Source organism: Amphiura filiformis, chromosome 2, assembly GCF_039555335.1.
Source record: "Amphiura filiformis chromosome 2, Afil_fr2py, whole genome shotgun sequence".
In the NCBI taxonomy this organism is placed as follows: Eukaryota; Metazoa; Echinodermata; class Ophiuroidea; order Amphilepidida; family Amphiuridae; genus Amphiura; species Amphiura filiformis.
The window spans coordinates 45,242,617-45,261,873 of record NC_092629.1 but is presented as its reverse complement, the minus strand read 5'-3'; the positions used below and the strand labels follow the sequence as shown (position 1 = coordinate 45,261,873).

At 38.4% G+C, this 19,257-nt stretch overlaps 1 protein-coding gene across 2 annotated transcripts in view; it reads left to right on the top strand.

Moving 5' to 3' along the window:
* Positions 1-19,257, top strand: part of LOC140146281 (uncharacterized) — a 75,428-nt gene that overhangs the window by 16,752 nt on the left and 39,419 nt on the right. The window contains exon 1 of one of the 2 annotated variants that reach the window (XM_072168069.1): positions 13,731-14,661. The exons of the other annotated variant lie outside the window; for it this stretch is intronic. The gene's annotated coding sequence lies outside the window, so the exon portion shown is untranslated. Of the gene's footprint in view, positions 1-13,730; positions 14,662-19,257 lie in introns of those variants that run through there. 2 annotated transcript variants of the gene reach the window in all.

Below are 19,257 nucleotides of genomic sequence, written 5' to 3'. Positions count from 1 at the left end.
ATAGGAGTTTTAGTGTTGGAGTTGTATTTTCTGTGGTTATGGATTGGATAAATTATGCAGGTCTTTAGTGATCTTTTGACATGATACAACTAATAATTTTTTTGGGAGACGTGGGTATCACAGGACCCTGGTAAACTTAGGGCTGAGTTTTTTATGGTGAGTTGGAAATTTATAGGAGTTTAGCATTGGAGTTGTATTTTCTATGGACAAATTATTATTATGGAGCTCTGAACAACAATCTACAAATAGTGTCCAGGCTAGTATTCACAATGCCATACAGGTGTAAGATTAAATTGCAACTGCTCAGTGCAAGAAGTGGGTAAGTTCAATAGCTGCCATGTGTAGCTGTAGATAAGTACAATATACTGTAAATTGCCAAATGTTCACAGGACAGCTATTGCACTTTAATACCCATCATAGATTTATCATTGAGTATAAAGTTTGGTGATTTGAAGATGTAATGAGTTTGGGATTGTGAATGATTCAGCTGTAGCCTGCCATTTGACCTTTGACCCTGCCATGTTGGTGTGCCGGTCATGGGAGGAGGTTGTACCTCAGGATTGATTAGCAATGCATGTATCTGACCAATATCTGTGATCTGACAAACTTAAAGTTTGTTACATACTGCAAGAACCCATTTCATTGTTCTCCATTTAAATTTTAAGTTTATAATCATGTGTGTAATTGTATCATGCATAATTTCATGAAAACCTACTTGGATTCTTGCTAAGTTTGAGCCAAACAAATAAGGTAAAACAAAGAAAATCATTAATTGCTGCACTGATATTGCCAATGTGAGTAACTCTGTCAGTCACGACATCGGCTCTGGAATTAAAGATTTTCTTTGTTTTATCTCATTTGTTCGGCTCAAAATTAAAAAGAGGACATGTCTGACATTGAAAACTAAACATTTTGCAGAAAAGGGATTCAAATTTATTTGTTATAGAAATATTACAATTAGGGACCGTTCACAAACACTTGTTAGGGGGGCCTGATGCAAAAAAATCATCGCAAAAATTTTTTGGGGCCCCCCTTTTCAGATCTCAAAAATTTCACCCCCCCCTTTTTTTGACATGAAAATTATGGGTCAACACTATAGAAAAGCATATAAACTCAATTATTCCGGGTAAATTTGTGGTCAATATTTTCAGCCCCTTAGGAGGGTCAAAACTTTTAAGGGCCCCCTTTTTTGCATCCGCCCCCCCAACAAGTGTTTGTGAACGGTCCCTTATTGCTTTTAAAAATCAACAATGAAACTCGCATCGTTACAACTCTATTCCACCTGTAGTCATGCTCTACACCACAGCCTATTGTCATTGATTATTATTGCGTTTACTTATCCATCTCAAAAACTGGTACGCCTGGCCTGGCTAACTCCGTAATGGTGATACTGCATACATAGCGATGCCCTGGTATGGCTATTGTATTCTAGCGGTGTGTCGTCGTTGTCGTCAGTCAGTCAGAATAGAATCTATTGTGATTGTTTGCATCTCACCATGACCTTGTCTAAATAGAGGATGTTTAAAATTTGGTTGCAGGTTCAATGAAGCTTGGTATAATTTGCACAGCAATGTTACCGCTCTGCTTTTTTAGTGAGGGTTTTTCCCTTTGGAAGATTTGACAGTGTTGAATATGAAAGTACATGTATGAAATATTTGTTAAATATTTATTGATGATTTACCAGGGATATGATTTTCAAGTTAGTGGGTGTATTGGATATCCTGGTATAATTATTCTGAGCAATATTACTTTTTACTCAGTGCACGATATCATTCAGGTTATTTTGAAAACATTTTATTCCTCATTAGAGAAAAATATTCAACACAATTTTGTACAGAAGTGTATCATGAGTCAGGGTTAGCATTATGAGCACCCCCCCAAAAAAAAATTGCTTGATAGACCCCATGATATTAAAAATTTGGTTGATTATGTTGTCTCCACATGGATCATTTTATTTGAGGGCACCTAACCCACCTAACCTCAGATGCTAGACCCCAAAGGATTCTCTCGATTCCATACCCCCAAATTTGAGAAGCAAGGGTGGTTTTGGGGGTCCAGTGGACCCCTAGAATTTGTTCCTAACACTACCCCTGGTGTGAGTCATAAATCAAAGGGGGGGATGAGGGAGGAATAGCTGAGCCTGATTGAGGTAGCACAGGCTTTTTTCTGCAATAATACAATGGGCTTTTTCAAATTTTTCACCTCAATTGGGGGAGCATGTGCACCCTCTTCCCCATGCCCCTGTGTCTGTGATGCTGCACGGCTGATTCTGTGCACGGTAATTTATACAGCAAAAGTGTCAGATTTTGGAAAAGATTGACAAAGATTGTTTTTTTTATCACACCTTAGCCCATACCCAAAACACTGATGGTGTCTTATTAAAGGAGTATTTCGTGATCCTAGCATCCTCTATTTATGTCATTTTTCATTAGATATCCACGAAAAAAACCTATTCCCAAAATTTCAGTTGCTTCCGATTTTATGCTTCACGAGTTATGCATGATTATGTGTATTACACTGCTCCATAGACAATGCGTTGTAATTTCGTTCTGGTGCACCAGAACGAAATTCAAATTTCACGATATCTTTGCTAAACGAATTAATCTGCAAGAAATATTTTGTACACAAACATTATGTAACCAGAGGTTTCCAGTGATATAAAAATCTCAACTTTTTTTGAGAAAAGTGGGGGGATGAGGCTGTGGATCACGAAATGCCCCTTTAATGAAACTAGTTGAGGGACTCCTAGAGAGGGGGTTAAAAATGTAGGCTACTTTTTTCCTATGTTCTTAAAAATCATTGATGTTATTTTCACTTCCAGTTTGGTTACAGGCTAGGAGGGAGGGGCATAAAACTAAAACCAAGCCTTAAAATAAGCATACTGGAACCAGGAGCAATTTGCTTTGGAACATTGTTCCTGGTTCACTGGTATTTTACAAGAATCTGGAGCAATTTCTGAAGAAACAGGAGCAATTTTTAAACAGTAAATCTTTTTCTGCATACAGCATACCAGCACTACTGCATCAAGTGCAAAACTTGGAACGAGGAGCAACTTGTTTTTGAAAAAATTGCTCCTGGTTCATGCAAATTTTACAAGGACCAGAACCAATTGGTAGCTTTTCGAGGGCAAATTTGTTCCCAGCGCCTGCTTATTTCAAGGCTTGACTTAAACACATCTAAAACACATGATCAGTGTAAAATCAGTGTAAAACCAAGAACTGAAACTTGCTAGAATTGGTTACCAAAAAGATATGTGTTCTTCTTCCTGTAAAATGTGATGGGATTGTAACATGGCCTACATCCTCATCCTCATGGGTGTTTGATTTGGAGTTATCAGATTGAGATGCAGAAATAGACATCTCATCTAGTCCAAAGGTTATGTTTCCTCCCACCAGGCTCAGCCAGTGAGTTTGGCAAGTTTGCTCATTACTCTGCATAGCCTACATACATCACTGTACCTGTATATTGAAGTCTAGACCTGCAAGTGCGGGCTGGGTTGCCAGAGTTGCAGGTTAGCCACCAATTTGGGCTACATAGTTTCTGATGTACCTTGACTGGGGGTACTCAAGTTTGGTTTAGGGGTGTGCTGCTGAGAATTTGAAAGTGGACACATCAATATACCATTTTTCAAGAAATTTGGGCCCATTGATTAAACATTTTCTGGCAACACAAATTATCTTAATTTACCCCCCCAAAAAAAAAAAAAAATTTCAAAGGTTTTGGCTTAAGTTAGGTAAAATTTGGCTAATTTTTGAAAAAATTTAGAAACTTTTGAAAAAATTGACCCATCCATAATCCATACCAAAATTGGCCTAGAAAAAGGGGTCATTGATACCAAAAGGCTGCAAATGCTACCCATGTTTGCGTCATATCCCTGTATTGTCATTTGTACTGAGTACCCCCCACCCCCACCCTTCCGGGCCTAAAAAGCATGAAATAGCCATGAAAACCTTTAGTTTAAGTTCCATTTTGGGTGCTTTTGTTTGTAATGACATGCTTGGCAAAACTGGTTGGCAGTAGCATGCAATGTAATCATGAGGGTGCTCATCCTTATCTATTGGACTTTCTGATAACTAGTGATCAATGTCCATTGTATAAAACTCATCTTGTTGAACTCTTATCTCTTGCATGCAATAATTGATGAGGATGATGAACCAGGTAGAGTTTGATGAAGAAACCTGGTCTACATGTAACTGGCAGTCTTGTAATTCCGATCTTACTGGAGTTATGAATTTTGAGTCAATTTAGCTCAATCGGTGTGTACTATACAGTGATACGAGCTAGTTCGAACCCTGGCATAGTTTTATGTTTGCACTCATCAAATTATGAGCTAACTTGGACAAGGAACTTACTGCTTATTGTCTTGGTTACCTGTACGAGAACTGGATGAGCTGATATGGCTGCGATGGTTTATTGTGGTATGTATGGACATAGGGTGTGCACTTCTTAGCTGCAAGTCCCTGAATCTTGCTAAATGGCTTATAATATGGTTAAGGTGTATCTTGGGCCACAGTGGCCGGCAAATAATTGCAAAGTGCACTGAAGCGTATGTGTTTATTCTACGATGCTTGTGTGTAGTGTACAATAAATCACTGTCTTTATAAAGAAAAATGTAAAGATGTTTGAAGGAGAATAGATGATCAAGCCCGATTTAAAAATATATGGTCCATCATCATGATCATATCATCACAATAATTGTGACAAAAATCAAAAGGGTAGTCTCAGGAGTCAGGAACCCTGGTGAGGGGAACCATAGTGAAAAGTCTGCATCACTATGGACCACAATGGCCTCATCCCAATGGCATAGTTCAATTACAGCAATTAAACAATCATCATAGTGTAAAATTTGACCTCAAGTTGCAGGGTACAAGCTTTTGTACCTTAAAATTGTCAAAGGTCATTCAATGAATGTACAAATGTATTGGGGTTAAAGAAATGTGCTGTGAACACTGATAGATTAGATGAGCATTTTGTGGATCCTAGTTTATGCCTTCCTTGAGCTAGGCAGTAATTTAGACATTGTATCTTATTGTATTTCTAAAACTAAAAGTAATGACGATAAGGATATAAAACTAAAGTATACGTTTTCTTGAATCTCTACTTTTGGCATTAGGAAAGATTCCTGCAAAAATATGCAGTTTTTGAAAAATCACAAAATTTTATTTTACTTTACTGCCTTGAGAAAATCATACGGACTAGTAGAAAACTTAATGGTATGTTGGCCTAATGGTAAAGTTGCCGGGTAAAGTTGCTACAACATTATCAGTGGACTTTGAGATTGATACACAGAAGTCAATGCTGCAGATAAATTACTGCTTGGATGTATTATTATCTAATTACAATTGAGAACATAATGTTCATCATAACTGCATCATTTCACTAGATATGACCAACTTTTCACTTTATGTTCACTGATTTGAATTAATCATTTTTCCTTCTGTTTTCATCATTTATGCTATCAGTATTATCAAATCAGACAGTTACATGTAAATATATGGCCGTGTGTCCTGAACTCGCTAAGCGTTACATGACAAATATTATGAATTTTTACACCAACCGGGTTTCTAATTAGATTATCTCGACAATCATCAACCCTAAACTAGCAAAAGTATACATTTTTGGAAAGCTGAAGGCATAAGCAATTCAAATATATACATTTCAACTCATTATACAGGGTGACCTGCAAGTTATACAGGGTCACTCAATGCATTGCTTATTACCAACTTACAGTAATAAACTGGAAGTAAACAACATTCATTTGGTTAGAGGATATGGAGATTTGGAGAGCCAACTGACTTTGGAAGAAACCAAAATCACAGCTGTTTGGTAATCTAGGAATATAGGGTGTCCCAAAGTATGTTAGATTTTTTTACAATTCAACATATTTTGAACCTAAACATTTTCCCCTAACCCATACAGAAAAAATATGTCCATATTTAGATTCCTCGTCAAATTTCCCTTCAGAAAATCTATACTTTGACTATGATAGGATAAGTGATTAAAATTTTACAGTAACCTTTAGATTTTGAAGACATCTGCATTACTTACTACAGTGTTTAATATGACAACGGGTAGTTTTGTATGGAAAAGTTTGTATTTTCTAGACTAAACCAATCATAAATTATTAAAAACAATTAGTAGAATTGTTTAGCTGTAAGGCTATGAGTGTTTTAGATGCTAAATAGAGTCCAAATCCAATTTACAGCCTTTACAGAAGCAGATTACGCACTAAAAATACCAATCCCATAGAGTTTGTGTGTACCACATCCCCCACCACCACATCCCCCACCACCGCCACCCTGCCCATTCTGAATTCTATGAAGCACAGTGTCAGTATTAAAAAAGTTCAAGTATTTCTTTTTACAGGGTTGAAAGTGCATTTTATTTAAATAAATAAAATGAGACCACAAGCATGACAATACCTTCTTGCTTGACAGAGATATCATCATTTGTTTTGAGTCAACTTTGGCAAAATGTAACGTCGCCACCTTTTTTTGGTGGCGAGCTCAAGACACACGACCATATGTTATAAGCTTGTAATCTTACTTAACAGTAGCCCCTGACCCCCCTGTGAACCTCTAAATAACCCTTTTTAACTTAAGGGGTGCGGGGGGAGTTCTCATCAAATGGGCTGGAATGTTAAATGGAACATGACTTGAACTGATTTTGCTCTTGAAACAAAACACCCATTTTGCTTGAAATTTTTTTTTTGCTTAAAAAAGACAGGTAAATTGTTAACCTAACTGGCCATCTTGGCAATATGCATGCAACAGTCAACATTTCAGAGTGCATCAATAAACTTTATATATTCTCACATTGGGGAACATCAGTTGCAGTAACAGTGGCATTGCATAGCTAAGGGTTGTGGCACCCAGGGCTAAGGATACATAATGGCACCCCTCAATTTTTGAATTTTTTTCACTTTCATCTCTCTTTGAGGGGGGGCGCAGAATCGATGCTGAATTAGTCAATTCGCACCCCTCAAGGTGACACCCAGGGTACATGTCGCTACGCCATTGTGCAGTAAATGCGAAAAGAATAGGTTCATAGCCTTGCTAAAAACAAAACAAGTCCTGCCTACCCAGGCTTTAGAGCTGTGTATTGCATCACAACGTGCACTAAAAATGTTAGCTTGTCGCGATACAAGTTTCAAAGTGTATGGTGCAAAACAGTAAAGAGGCTCTGGCATCCCTCTCATACAGTTTAGTTGATAAGTTGTATAGGTAATGTTGATCTGCTAGTAACCAGTGAGTCAGAGAGTACTTCCTGTTGTCACAAGACAGTTCATCTCTCCATGAGTTACCCATAATGCATTGCAGGGCCAAAGCTATATGGGATACATTAATAATTACTATGGACCACAATGACCTCATCCCAATGACATAGTTCTATAATCTCAATTAAACAATAAAAGTGCAACATTTGACCTCAAGTTGCAGTGTATTAGTTTTTGTACCCAAATTGTCAAAGGTCATTTAAATGAATACATGTACAAAATGTATTGGGGTTTTAGAACTGAGCCCCTGATAGATGGGCATGTTGTGGATCCTAGTGAATCTGAGTAGAATTAGGTGTCTTTTATGGCAAAATTGCAGAAGAAGTTTAAGTTGGCAATATTTTAGATGGTGGGATGAATTAGGTCATCATCACAGCAATGATTTCAGTGTTGCTATGGTTTGTCATTTTGAACCAAAATATCTGACAGTTTGTGAATTTCCCATAATCAGTAACACTTAACCCCTTGAGCACTATCTGCCGATCTAACATTGCCTCTGATTGGTCAATTACATGATATCTTCATTTTAATCACCAATCAGAATGGAGTTTTGTAAATAATTCACCCCAATTTTTTGCATGTGAAATTATTCTAACAATGTTGCTTATTGACCTAATTGATAATGGAAACTCCTTTTTGACCAATAGGCAGGCTGACAAGTAACACTACTGCATACAAAATAAAATGCAGAGCATGGCAAATAGAGATGACAGATGAGAACTGCATGCTGGTATACGGTTAGACCCATTGCTATTATAGGCATGATAGGTGGCAGTCATAAATGACGCCCCTTGAATAGTAGGAGCGAAAAGGCCAGCGAGCATCAGCTTCCTTACGGCTGCTCTATTGGGCTATCTCTAATTAGGGTATTGGACGGACAGTGTACCAGGACACTGCAGCTTGGTGAACATACGTGTGTCCAACAATAGAAAATCATGTCCTGGATGCACAGATGTGCCTTTGGCAAGAGCCTTGGTCTGCGGGTATACATAAATAACCCATGGAAGTACATCCATGTACGAGGGGGTATCCAAAAGTTTTTGAAATCACCTAGAAGTGAAAGAGCAATAGCGATGAAATTATAGTCCAAAAATGGTCTCATACTCTCTAAATGTAAAAGAGTGAAAAACCACTCTGAATTTCAGAGTGAATTTAAGTTAGCTCTAAAAGAGTGGGTTTTAGCTCTAAAAGAGTGAAAACAGTACACATAATTTCACTCATGATTTCGAGTGAGCCTCACTAAGCTCAAAAGTGGCGCAAAATCTCACTCTTTCTTGGAGTGAACTGTCAGCCAATCAGAAGCGCCAAAATCGGCCAATGTTTGTTGAACTTGTGTAACAAAATGGCGAACAGTGTGTGAATGAATGGCAAAAGAAAGCGGATTTGATGAAGAAATAGACAGCATACTCAATAGTGATTACATTTATGTGTAGGTCATAACTCGTAGCAAGTATACACTTGGTCTGGAGACAACGGCGGCAGTAAGCTTAAGTCATTATGTGAGCAGTTTGTTACCGGCCCAGTGCCGGTTTACATGTACGCATATGTAAGCTTATGTAGGTTACGCCAAGCATCACACTTCTCCAGACTGTGACCGTAAACATGGTATTTGCCAAGTGTTATGTCCTACACCTAAGTGTACTCACCATTGAACAGTTTGACTATTAGCTTCACTAAATCCATAGTTTTTCATCATTCATCCCACACTGAAGTTCGACACATTGTGTATGTGCTTAAGCTTTAGACCAGTTCAATATTCCTAGACTGGGCCCTACCCTAACCTGGGGCCTAGCCTCACAACAATTTAAAGCACATAGTAGCTGTTATGAACTGCTGTGATATTCTTGTATATAAAATAGGCCTAAATGAATAAATAAATAAATAAATGCTCTTTTCTGATTCACTCTTTTCCGGAGTGAATTTTTTCACTCTTTCTTGAGAGTGAGCTTCACTCTAAAAGAGTTGTCACTCAGATGGCTCTTTGAAAGAGTGAGATTTCACTCTTTTTGAGTGATTTTTCACTCTTTCACATTTAGAGAGTAAGGGCTCATATTGAAATACCCTACCACGCTTTCACACAGAAAGAAGGCAGGATTCCCTCGCTAAGCGCGCCTTTTAGGAAAGCTCGGTCAGGAAAGCGCGCTCCTAATTTAAGTCGGTGAAGTGGCTAATTGCAGTGTTATAATCACACAGGATTTTAACAAAAGAAGGCTAGCACAGGAAAGCTGCAGGATGGCGCACACCTTCCTGTGTAAGGGAATTTCAAAAAGAGCCCTAAGTATGTTTACTTTCTTTACAGGTGGCGCTGGATGGGCAGTAGGCGCATAACCTTTTCATGATAAGATCTTCCACTTTCTTGAGTTTCTTCACTGTGGCCGCATCATCCGTAAGTGATGGATGTCCACTTCTTGGCTCATCTGTGAGGGACATGTGGCCAGTTTGGAAATTCCTTTTTCAAATTTAAGCAACAGTGCCATATGATGGGCAATCATCACCCTAGATAGCTTTCATTTCATCATAGATTTTCCGGGAGATTTTCTGAGCATTATAGGCCTAACCCTTCAAATGCAGGAACTTAATCATGCTGCGTGCCTCAATTTTCACCATCTTGCAGGTTATGAGCCTACTGCCCATCTAGCGCTACCTGTAAAGAAAGTAAACATACTTATGAGACCATTTTTGGACCATAATGTACATAAGGACCAGTAATTACACTGACAAAATTCCATCGATATCGTGAGCTCTTTCACTTCTGGGTGATTTCAAAAACTTTTGGATACCCCCTCATATTAGGAAAATGGGTAATTAAAAGTTTCTGCATGGTTGGACTAGCTTAGAGGATGTTTCTTGTTGGCATGATTTGACCATTCTAAGACCATTCCAAGACCTACTCCATTACTTCAGTATACTTCATAATGTAAAACCTTAAGGAAGTAGGCTAATGAGCTAGTCCTAGTATGCAAAATTAATTGACAAAATTACATTGGCAGTGATGCCAGTTCTGTTGTTGCAGCCGCGCAATTACGCTACATGTATATGCAAATCAATTTTCATGGCTCATGAAGAGCTCTTGCTCCGCACATCATGATATAAAATTGGACGGATTGAGTGTGATACCTGAATTTAATGGTCGAGCTAGAGTTTTCAAATATCATGCGAGACAAAGTCGAGCGTGATATTTGAAAACTCTAGCGAGACTGATAAATTCAGGTATCATGCGAAATTATCCGTCCAATTTTATCATTATTATGTCTTCAGAATCTTTTTTGGTCAAAAACATGATTTTTGGTCAAAAATGCGATTATTGGTCAAAAATGATTTTTGACGCGATTTTTGGTTAAAAATGTGTTTTTCGGTCAAAAATGTATTTTTGGTCAAAATGTGATTTTTGGTCAAAATGTGATTTTTGGTCAAAAAGTGATTTTTGGTCAAAAAATTGATTTTTGGACAAAAAAGTGATTTTTGGTCAAAAATGTGTTTTTTTGGTCAAAATGTGATTTTTGGTCATGGCTTGTCACATAAACAACAACAAAACTACATCAACAGAGACTTTTACATATAAAGTATATGAACTATGCACTCTATGAAGAGGCTACAGATATGAAAAAACCCTGTAGCTCCAAGTGACCGATACACAAATTTATCAGACAGCCAGGTTATGTACAAAGTATAGGAGCCAAGATTCTGAAGACATAATAATACTTTAAATTGGGCTATTTTGCAAGTGTGCACTGGGCCCCTGCAGGTGCAGCAGTATTTTGTGTTCAATGAAGTTGTCCTTTCCAATCATTCATCTGCCTCTGATCCACTTCCAATTTGGTTTTTCAAATTTCTTTTTTTGGGGTGGGGGGCGATTTTTGGACTTGTAGAATAATCTTAGCTCATTTACCTTCCCACGTCAATTATCTTAACACTCAAAGTAGTTTTTGGGTTTATCGGAAAGGAAAGATGGAACAAAAAAGGAGGGAAGATGAACAAAGAAGTTGGAGTTTTCACTCAGGTTTCGACCCAGGACCCTCGGTGACAGGTGGCCACAGGTGTTTCGCTAGCCTGCCCAATGGAACCGTGCGTATATGAGTTGGGGTGATTGTGTCATCACATCATGTGGGATATGCATACATGCACAGAGGTTTTGCTTTCTAAGATTTTGGTAGATTTTGTAGAGCTAGGGTAAGAGCCGATTCATCTGCCTTGATCATGTTGACAGTTGCTGGGAAGCAGTGGCGTAGCATCATAGGGACACAGGGGCCACATGCCCCCTCCCCATCGATCTGAAATTTACAAAAAAACTATTGGAAATTTCAGAAAAATGGCTTGTCCCCCCCCAATCAGACCCGGTGCCCCCCATCATGGTCGTTGCCCCCAATATGATGACCCACACTACGCCCCTGCTGGGAAGTATTGGCAACATGGGTTTAGCCATGCAGGCAGGACATTGCCAATATGGATGGAGGTAGGAAGCCATGATGACCTATGCATAATCTGCTGATACTGAGACAAGATGGCAGGTGATGCATAGAAATGCCAGAAGGTAAGGGAGCTCTTGTTGGAAAGCTGTATTACCTAACTCACTTCCCTTTTGCAACAGTTCCATTTATGTTATAACCATACTCGCAATCATGTGGGAGGTTCTAATTATGATGTTTCATAAGAAGCGATCACTGCTGACGTTGCAACCAAGAATCTGGGATTGAACCAGGGATGGAACAACTGTCCAAACTGTAGACCTATTTTGAAAGAAAAATGATTTGCATGTTACGGGATCAGCTAGCAACATTTGCACAGTATTTTTGTGAGACCTCAGACCTGAGAGCACATCAGACACACCAAATTGCATTCTGAATAAGAGGAATGTCCTGATATCAAATAATTTTTTTGAAATTTGCGATATAATACAAATTTTATGTCAAATTATCAAACATTTATATGTTTGAGTTAACTTTATAAATCTTAAACTAGTGTATGTAGCTGGGAGGAAAAGCAGACTATCATTTGAAAATTTTGACCTTTGTATTGAAGATGTACATCCCCCCCAAAAGGGATCGACCAAGATCAGTGGCAGTATTCTGCATTTGTTCCAAATAGGCCCATACCCAACACAGATTATGATCACATTGGACAATGAAAAAAAAACTTCTTCATTAATTAAACCAATTGATGGTTGCAATTTCCCTGTAGTTGATAATTTTATTTGTGCATGGATGTTAATTAATTAATTTCCTTGTTAAGTCGAGAGAGGAGGTAGTCATGATGTATGTGTGACTATGTCTAATTATCAGGTTGTTATCCGCATAGGGCCTATATTAGTCTCATTCTGCAACATTTTGTGGTTCCTATTTAATTTAATTGTCAACTTAATTACTGTTGATTCTTGTGATTGTTTTTGGACAGCTTTTATGTTTAGCGACTTTGAAAGTGACTTTTGTTACTCTTTTGGTATCCCTTCCTTCTCTTGTGTTAACACATCAAGGGAGTTTTTTGTTTTTGGATTCCTCATCATGGACTGACATGTACTAATTTGCTGACTTTAGTGCACGTTAGTATCCATTGGTTACTGGTTCAAGCCTGGGCGTCGAAAACTGATGTTTCTAGTTTTTTCTAGTTTTTGTATGTTAGAGGAGTTTAGCCTCTTGAAGCTTGTATCACAGACACTAGACCCATTCCATGTCAACTCCAGGGATGTGCACCGCAGCACCTCTTCAATTTTTTTCTTTTTCTGTGTGGTGGTAGATATTGATGAGAAAGTAAAATCCCGAAAATTTGAGCTTCATACTCCATTTCGTTTTCCCGTGGCATCAATTTGAAATTTAGGGGGTCAGCATAAAAATGTGTCGCAACGCGAAAGACTGACGCTTCGAGGTCCATAAATGTATAAAGGGAACCCTTTACAACTTTGAAAAGTATGTATCATGGGGTACTTGTTAGTGTAGAATTCAAATCTGGCATCAGAAAACTTGTAACTCCTTTACTTTCAAAGATATAGGGCCCTCAAAATGCAACTTTGGGACGTTGAACTTACTGTGATTTGAATAATTGCATCTCAATCTCGGACACTCATCATGATCTTTATAATAAGGTTTTGGTACAGATAAGAGCATGGAGAGTGATAATTGAATGTTGTAGTCTAATTTTAATGTGGAGTCATCCTTCTTTCTCTTCAAGGATTAGATTAGTGTTCCCCACGTATTCCATTCCCCAAATCCTCAGTTCATTATTACACAGGCACAACATACAACCTTTGACATATATGGTGTTGAGGTGGATGAGTTATCATTCATAGTGGACACAGGATGCAGTCGATCAATTAACAACTTTATTCGTGTCAAAGAAGGTCAAAGAACTGAGTCATAAGGATGATGTTATTCTCAAACAGCTTGCAGTACCTTTTGTTTTCACACAGAGGAAATGAGAAGAGGTTAGTAAATTACCAAGTGTAGTTGTCCATTTCCTGGATAGCCATGCAGCTCTTGCCCCATCACTCATCATATGCATGCGCTAACACACACGGATACATATACCCACATACATAGAGACCTGAGTTAGAACTTGATTGATGGCTCATTCCACTCAGGCCAGAGAATCAAGGATTTACAGTTTCTGGCAGAAAAGAACAGCAGTTTACATTTCGAGAGCATACACAGCGTAAACACAGAAGTGGGGGTTCTGATTGGCTGATTCAATCGTCTGACAATAAACCGGTAATCTGATTGGCCGATTATGCGTCAAAACGTTGGTCGGCCCAGAGCGACCCTCTTGGAGGGAGCACAAAGTTTTGCATATGTCGCTCAATAACAGGGCGCTCATGTCAATCAGATCAAAAGACTGCCGTACTTCTCTGGAAGCTAGTGTAGTTATAGCATCAATCTTGATTTTGCATTCAATGTGAAAAATATTACAAGAGGGTGCAGACGGGATTTTGCCCACCGATATCGTACTTGCAGAGATAGGTAGTCTACTTGGTTACAATACACACTTGTAGCCTATTACAAATTACAGGCAGATACAACTGTATGCGTGCTCTTGGATCACATGCAAATGATGTACGAAAGGATGCACACTAATTAATACATGACTTGGTAGAAGTTGTGGCTTAGCTAACTATACACAGACCAAGCCCAGCTGTGGGTTACTGGAAAACTTATTTATCCTCACACGACGACGACGACAACTGGATGCTCTGTGTGTGTGTGATTGCATCGCGTGTAATATAGGATGTTAGAGATTTAGCAACGATTCATCATTGTGATCTAGGGGCCCGATAGAGGAGTCACGTGCAGTGGAGATAACTTTAATATTACAAAGTGGTTTTAGTCTGTTTGCGGAGGTTGTTTCGGTTGGATTGTCATCCTGTGTGTTTGGTTGATGAGGACCTGTAGGAGCAGAGGGTATGTTTCAAATTGTGTTTTTTCTTTGTGCGTTTTTTCTGTTTAATGTTGTCATGTGTAGACCCCCTCGGTAGGTACTGGTGCAGTTATACTTTCAGTATATCATCTTTCCAACTGTTAGAGGTGCAATATTGTTCTGGGATTTTTCAATGACTAAGTTAATGTTAACTTTATAGTAATGATATAAATGTGCATGCTGCCAAACTTGGGCATACATAGCAAACATTTTTGAGAGTGAGAGAGAGAGAGAAAGAGAGAAGGGGGGGGGGCGGGGAGAACCTGTTTGAAATAGTGTGGACTTGGTTTGAAGAGGCCTAGTTCGTGAGACTGATCAGTGACAATAAGTGTCCATGCACACATAAAGTTTTTGCAAATTTGTGTACATATTTTTACCCCAAAACACCAAATATTTCGCTTTTTATCAGCTACCATAAAGTTGGGATATGTTGGAGCTTCATTATACAACATAGGCTGCACTTGGTTAGGGTTTTAGGGTAAAGATATGGGTTCGGGTTAGCATGAGGGTGAGGCTGCATGTCTATAAAACAGATATACATTTGGGGACACCCTGACAGTCCGAAAACCCGGTAAGGTTAACCCTAACAATAACCCTAACGCTAATGGGTTTATGGACTGACTGGGTTTCGGATTGACAGTGTTTCGACTGACGGGAGACCCCATACATTTACACATTCGATGCAGATGTTTTCATTACCTCATCACCAACTCATAGAAATGATGACACATTCTAGTGAAAAGAGTACGATCAAGTTGCAAAATTAAAAATAGTATTTATGAAATAGTTTCATCGTTTTCTTAACATTGAAATATGATATCATAACAGTGTAGATATACAACACACTCATCATCGTAAATAAAAAGAAACCCCTTAACATTTAACAATGCATGAGCTTGTATGAGGCATTTCCTTTTAGAGGATCACAAGGATTTTGATGGCTTTACAGTTTTTGCTCTATGTCACTTATCGGTAATAATAAACAACATCAAAAAATAAACGCAAGTTTGAAGCACACAGAGCCGAGTACATGTGCAGATGGGTGCATTGCTGCAATGAAATATGAAATGAGCTGATCCATTTAAAGTTCTCACTCCCCCTGTGGAAGGTTTTGGAAATATCTTCTACAGGGGAGTATGAATTTCAAATGGAATGAGCAAATTAACCATATTTTAAGCAACTCTAATGAAACCCACCCTCTCTCTGTGGAAAATTCTTAGAGGGTGTATGAAATTCAAATGGAGCTGCCTAATATGGTCATTCCAAAGTGGCGTAGCGTGGGTCATCACATGGGGGGGCACCGACCATGATTGGGGGAACCTGATTGGGAGGGGGACACAAGCCATTTTTGGCAATTTTCCTATGGGATTTTCTAATTTTTGCAATCGATTGGGGGGCACATGCCCCTATGGTGCTATGCCACTGTGATTCTATTTGAAATTCAGATACCCACTGTTGATGGTATTTCAAAAATCTTCCACAAGGGGGGGGGTGGACTTTAAATGGAATAGCCTTCAGCCTACATGATAATATAATAAAAGACACCTTGTTACAGGCATGATGGAGTAGTGTTATACTTATAGGCCCCTGATTCTGCAGGGGGATCATCATGATCATCATGAGTCAAGCACTGATGTTACTAGATTTGAGTGGACAGTTACCAGGTCACTATTATATTACAATTTTGGCATCGTTTCATATGAACCAACTACATCACAGTCTTACGAAACAAGCATATAAAATGATGTAAAGTATGCAGGGTGGAACGCGTTTGATTTCATCGTTGTCCTACACAATATGATATGTGCATGTCGTCAACAAGCGGTGGGTGTATTTAATATAGATGATTTTTTTTCATGCAAGAGTGGTCATGGGTATGGGTCTTGTGATTATACTGTGTAGTGGGATAGTTTAGCTGGGTTAATTTTCACAATTTTCATAATTTTGTGAAAAGTGAACTTCCCCAAAATTTGGATTTTTTTTTGACCAAAAGAGCAGAACAAAATCTGCATAATATGCATAAATTATGGGCCTGATTGAGAACAATGTTTGTTTAATTGTTATTATAAATGCATATCATTATCATTATATGTGTAGGCTTTAAGTGAGTTCCTTCAGACTGACAATTAAACAAACTTGTGTAAAAGTGGACCTAGCCCGCCACACCCACCATTCCTCCCCCCTCCCCCTCAAAAACTTGCCTGTTGGGCATTTTGAATACATTACCACCAAAACTGGATATTTTGGCAATTTTCTCCCTCTATTAGAGCTTTTTATTGTAAAAATAGCAAAAAGTGGATTTTTTGGGGGGGAGGGGGTGGTCCACACCCCCTGTGTATGGGCCTGCTACTTTGCTCAAAGAGTGCTCACCATTTAAATAGTATTCAAAGTTTGTTATAGTGTCAGAACATGTGGTATTTAGAAAATTAGCATCCAGGATGTGATGCTTTCCTACGTACATGTATGAACTAATTGTAAGGTACATCATGTATGTGGGTGGACAGCAGAGCCCATCACTAGAGAGAAGGTATCATACCCTTCCCAGAATCCTTTTCAACATGAAGCATCACCACATTTCATCAAATGACACTCCTCCTATTACTTTGTACACAGGTTACCTTCGTTTTCATGTTGAGAATAGATTGGCTAAACATGGGTTGATTTAGTTAAGAAAATACACATATTTTCCAAGATCTGGAAGTGCTCTGTTCATTGAGGTACCTTTTGTCACTATCGACCCATGTTGTACTAGATAGCAAATCAGTACAGAAAACTGAAATGGAAGAAATGCATTGTGGGAAGTATAAATATCTTTTCTGGACCATCACTAGAGAAGAATGGCTTGTTGTTATGACAAAAACAAAACAAGGAAAGACAAAATGGTTGATACGTAATGTTCAGGTAAAGGTGTCCGATTAAGTTATGCTGTAACCATAATCATCAAGCCAAGAAAAAAACTTTAAAAAGCTATAGATTTGAACATAAACTATATGTAGGTATGACAGAAGTGATGCCAATTGGATCGATCCTTCATGTAATTATTTTGTGTAAGCTAATCATAACCCTAACTTTAAGCCTAATCCTAACCCTAACCCTAATTTTGTGTAAAATTACATAATGGAGTAACCGCCAATTGCCATTGAGTTTAGAATTAGGGTTAGGTATGAATTAGGCTATGCTTGGATTTAGAATTAGGGTTATATCGTCCATAGGGGTGTAAAGATTTCAAATGGAATAGCTCATCAATACAAGACATCCTTTTTATCATCATCAACTTCACAAATTGGGCTGTTACAATTGAAATCCAGACACCCCTGTGGAAGACATGACATTATTCTTAGCCGAATAAGTGACACAATTTGAAATCTACACCCCCGGGATTAAAGCCATGTCTTCCATAAGGGCATTAAGGGGTGTATGGATTTCAACTGGAATGTCCATTATAACCCTTAATCCAAGATACACAGTTTTCCAACCTCTATTAACCATGAACTTGGGTACGTGGGTTGGAGATGGCATAATGCTATGCTTAAATGAAAACGAGGAAAAGAAAAGTTTGGTATGCATGCATGTACCGATGTAAAAGGAAAAACATCAGTTAAGCACCAAGGTCAATGCTGACGATTTAGGCAGGTAGAGATACGTGGCTTGCTCACTTGTACAGTTAACAAGCAAATTATCAGGGTTGTGAGCATTGAAACATCTAGAGAGTCTTTACAGTTTGTGCAGTCAGGTGAGAACTAGGCGTGTTAGTTGCGGCATGGCACAATACAGAGCCAGCTCTTCTCTAACTATACCTACCTGCCTCAAATTAGCAAGGCATGCCAAGTCCTCTTGCATGCTCCGACAGGTGAAATTATGGGGATTTTATGAGCAGGATATGGAATATAATTTAGTTCATTGTGGGTGTTACAACTTGTAATTGATTTGTAGTAAGAAATTTATGTGGTTGAATAAAAATTGAGTGTTTTTAGAGTTTCCTAGATATGGTAGGATATGATAATGATAATGTTAGAGGGTGACAGGAACTGGTTGATGATGAAATTATTCTATTGTTGATGAAATCTACTATTATTTGTTACAATATTATAATATCAGTGAGCATTCACGTCAAGATGGGCCATATCTGGGGACGAATGGGGAGATCTGATTTGGCCAAACACTATGGATCACAATGGCCTCATCACAATGACATAGTCTGCCCCAACCTCAATTAAACAATCATAGTGCAAAATTTGACCTCAAGTTACAGAGTATGAGTTTTTGTACCCAAATTTTCAAAGGTCATTCAATGAATGTACAAATGTATTGGGGTTAAAGAACTGTGCCCTGATAGATGAGCATGTGGTGGATCCTAGTGAAATCAACACTGATTTAATTCTATTCTCATTAAAATAGGAACTTGTTGATGAAATAGATTTGTTACTGTAATGTCATAAAGTGATGAACAATTATGTCAAAATGAGCCAGATGTGGGAATACTGACAAATTGAAAAGTCTGATATGGCAAAACCACCACTGACTTAGCCAGGGAGCCAGGGTGTCGGGGGCTGCCCTACACAATTTTTGGGATGAAAATA